This window comes from Molossus molossus, unplaced genomic scaffold, assembly GCF_014108415.1.
Source record: "Molossus molossus isolate mMolMol1 unplaced genomic scaffold, mMolMol1.p scaffold_m16_p_1, whole genome shotgun sequence".
Lineage (NCBI taxonomy): Eukaryota > Metazoa > Chordata > Mammalia > Chiroptera > Molossidae > Molossus > Molossus molossus.
The window spans coordinates 70712454-70716432 of NW_023425344.1; the positions used below are offsets into that span (position 1 = coordinate 70712454).

At 43.3% G+C, this 3979-nt stretch overlaps 1 pseudogene; it reads left to right on the plus strand.

Moving 5' to 3' along the window:
• Positions 1-1125: 1125 nt before the first annotated feature.
• LOC118628889 lies at positions 1126-2168 on the plus strand (annotated as a pseudogene).
• The last annotated feature ends 1811 nt before the right edge of the window (positions 2169-3979 follow it).

The window sequence follows — 3979 nt, forward strand, 5'->3', positions numbered from 1 at the left end:
ATAATAGATCGAAAATTCTAAAACCACTTGAGGAAAAATGTTAATCAAGAATTGTTTTTCAGTAACACACAAAAAGCTAAAAAAGCATACAAACAAAATCACTAAGTTGAACTTCACAAAATTTAAAACTTTTATTCCCAAGCTTCTGTTAAGGACATAAAAAGGCAAACCATAGACTGGGTGAAATATTATGTTATACCAACAAAGGATCTGTGTAGAGAGTATATAAACAATTTTTATAATCTGAGATAATATATGATTTCAACAGATACTTCACCAAAGAAAGTGTATTAATGACAATAAGCATATGAAAATCTCAACATGGTCACAGTTGTGACTTTGTTGAATTAACATTTGCCAAATAGATCTCTCCTCCCCCCACCCCTCCCAGGTGTGATGGTGAGCTCTTGTTCAACAAAAGACCACAAGGAATTAAAAGACAGAAGCTTATTACTCACAGGTCCTGGTGGAAGTATGCAGCAAGCTTTGAGGAGCCACGACAGAGTGCAGACAGAGAACAGCAGGACCTGGGGTTCTGCCTTTATCAAGGTTCATGGGTAGAGTGTTTTTGGCCTGCTTTGTGCTAAGCCTGGATTGGTCAATTCAAACCAAAATGAGCTGGGTTTGACAAGCTTTAGGGGGTCTTATGTAAGGGGTACAACAAGGGGAAGCCCTGGGAGGTGGAGGAGAATTTATTACAAGGGCTGTTGAGGAAATACTATCAGGAACTTATATTAACTTGTGACTCTGGGTGATAGATAACAGGTGGGGGCTAGCGTTAGTCTAAGACCTCTCCCCGCTCCCCCCAACAGGCCACTTGGTCAAACAGAAGGGATGCTAAGGCAGCAATACCGTGGAGTGGCTTAAACTCTTAACATTAGTCGTTCGGCACATGCTGACTAAGTGCTATTTTATACCCACTGGAAGGGCTGAACTAAAAGACTGACCAGTTAAAAGTGTTGGCAACCATGTGGAGGATCTGCTACTCTCATCTTTCCTGGTGTGAATGTAAAACCTCACAACCACTTTGGAATAGCGTTTGGTAGTTTCTTAGAAAGGTTAACAGAGGACTCAGGCCGGCCTCATTCTCACGTGTCCTTTGCTGCCTCCACCAGCGCCTTCGAGATGGTGCCTCTTTGCGCCTGTGCTGCGTGCACCTCGCGTTGCATTCCGCTGTGGCTGGCCTCCACTCCTCTGCACCTCCGTGCCCCGCACCTCTACCCACGCCGCCCAGCCAGTGCCTCGCATGCGCCTACACCGTCTGGCTCCTCTGGGTGCACCGGGTCTGCGCAGCTGCCCCGCCTGCTGCAGCCTTGCAGGTCCTGCGCCTGCAGTGGGCTGCATACCTAAGGGACATAGTTTCTGTTGAATTCCCGAGTGAGGAAATTAAGGAGGAAAAGAAGATAGAGAAGCGTGCCCTGGCTCATTTGGCTCAGCGGTTAGAGTGTTGACCTGTGGTCCAGAGAGACCTGGATTTTGTTACCACGAAGGGCAAGTATCTCAGTTGCAGTTTGTCCCTGGACAGGGCGGAGTGGCGCAAGAAGTGGCCACTCCATGTGTCCCTTTCACATGGATGTTTCTCTCTCCCTTCCACTCTATTTTAACAAACAAATTTTCCCTGAAGATAAAAAAAAGAAAACAGAGAAGCATAAGTCCCCTCCCCAAGATGTCAGGAGGTTGGGATCTGGAAGTGTATGAGGCAGAAGCCAAATCGGTGTGGAATTTTGCTGGAGAGAACACTCACTTTCAACATCAACAGTAGCATCCCACCATTTTATGGGGAGGAGGAGAAGCAAGTGTTGAAGCAGGAGCCTGAGTTGACATCCATTCCCAATTGCATGGTTGAAATGATAAAGAATGGTGGCAAGAAGGCCATTGTGCTGTACTGCCACTGTCCAGAAGATGAGTTTGAACAAGGGACGAGAAGGACATTTACTCCATCAAGGAAGTGAGCTTTCAGTCCACTGGTGAATCTGAACAGAATGACACAAATTAGCCAATTACCCACTGAACACAGAGTCCTTGGACTGGGCCTTATATGAATTTCCTTCCGGACTAAGGGGTGGACAACACTTTTGCGCATGAGTTGGTGGAGTTCAGCACAGCCCTGGAGGACTGGGGAGTACATTGCTCTTCTGGAAAACAAAGGTTTTGTTAGGAGCCAGTAGAGCAGACAAGATGTTGAATACCTTAATTTTATGGCAGGCTTTGTCAGTGAACAAAACCTACTCTGAAGCCAGACATGTTCTTAAAAATGGTTTTCATCCTAATATGGAAAATAATTCAAACTTAAATTATGTGTTGCCCTCTTATTTGCTATTCATTTGTTTCTTCTTTACAAATCTGTTATTTCTAGATTTTTGTATAACATAATAGATGGACAATAAAATTGGTTTATCTCTAAGGTGAATAAAAGCAACAGTTAAACATACGTTCAAGATGTGACCCAACCATTCTACTCTGAGAGATTTCCCCATGTGAAATGAGAACATATGTCCATGCAAGTATTTGTACATGAACGTTCATAGCAGCTGTGTTTATAATAGTAATACAAAACTGGAAACAACCCAATGGTCTGTCAATAGATGAACTGCTAAATACATTTGACGTATTCATATGATAGAATCCTACTCAGAAATTTTTAAAAACCAGTTGAAACATGCAACATGTATCAATATGAGAATAATTATTGTATATGAAAAAAAGCCAATCAAAATATAGTATATATTGTATGATTCTATTTCTGCATACTTTTATAAAATGTAAGTTAATCTATAGTGACAGAAAGTAGACCAGTGATTGCCTGGGTGAGAGGTGGTAAGCAGGGGATGTGTTACAACGGAGCTTGACCTTGGGATGGAAATGATTACTATGATTGTGGTCAATGTATATATGTACACTTATCAAATTGTAAACTTTAAATATTTGCATTTTATGCACTACAATACTTTAATCAAACTATAAGAAGGAAGTGATAATATAACCCTTTCTCATTAATTGGTAAAAATGTTCAAGTCACTTTTCTCCTAAACCCAAAGAGGTAAATTAAGCAAATGAAAATACAAGATGAATTCAAAATAGCAGGTAGAAGCTACAGCGATATTCTATTTGCTCCTTTCTTTAGATTGGTGTAAATACTATAAACCCTATTTCTTCTTCTTTTTTTTTTTAATCCTCACTCAATGATATTTTTCCATTTATCTTCAGATAGAGTGGGAGGGAGGGAGGGAGGGAGAGAGGGAGAGAGAGACAGAGACAGAGAGAGAGAGAGAGAGAGAGAGAGAGAGAAACATTGACATGAGAGAGATACATCTATTGGTTGCCTCCCACATGACCCGACCAGGGCCAGGGACGAACCAAACCAAGATACGTCCCCTTGATTGGAATTGAACCCACGACTCTGGTCCACAGGCCGACGCTCTACCACTGAGTCAAACCAGCCAGGGCAACCCCTATTTGTTTTTTTGTTTGTTTGTTTGTTTTATCCTCACCCTAGGACATGTAGAGTGGGAGAGAGAGAGGAAGGAAGAGAGAGAGAGAGAGAAGCATCCATGTAAGAGAGACACATCGACTGGTCATTACCCACACAACCCCAACCGGGGCTGAGGACAAACTGCAACGGAGGTTCTTGCCCTTAGCGGGAACCGAACCCGGGCCTCTCTGGTCCTTGGGTCAATGCTCAAACAGCTGAGCCAAACTGGCCAAGGCAACCCCTATTTCTTTCTCTTTTTTTTTGTTTTTAACCCTCACCCAAGGACATTTTTCCATTTTTTGTTCAGATAGAGGGGGAAGGAGAGAGAGAGAAACATCGATGTGAAAGGGACACATCGAGTGGCTGCCTCCCACACGACCCAACCAGGGGCATGCAACCAAGATACATGCCCCTAGTGGGGATTGAACCCTGATCTCTCTGGACCGCAGGCCGACTCTCTAACCACTGAGCAAGACCAGCCAGGGCCAACCCCTATTTCTTAATGGA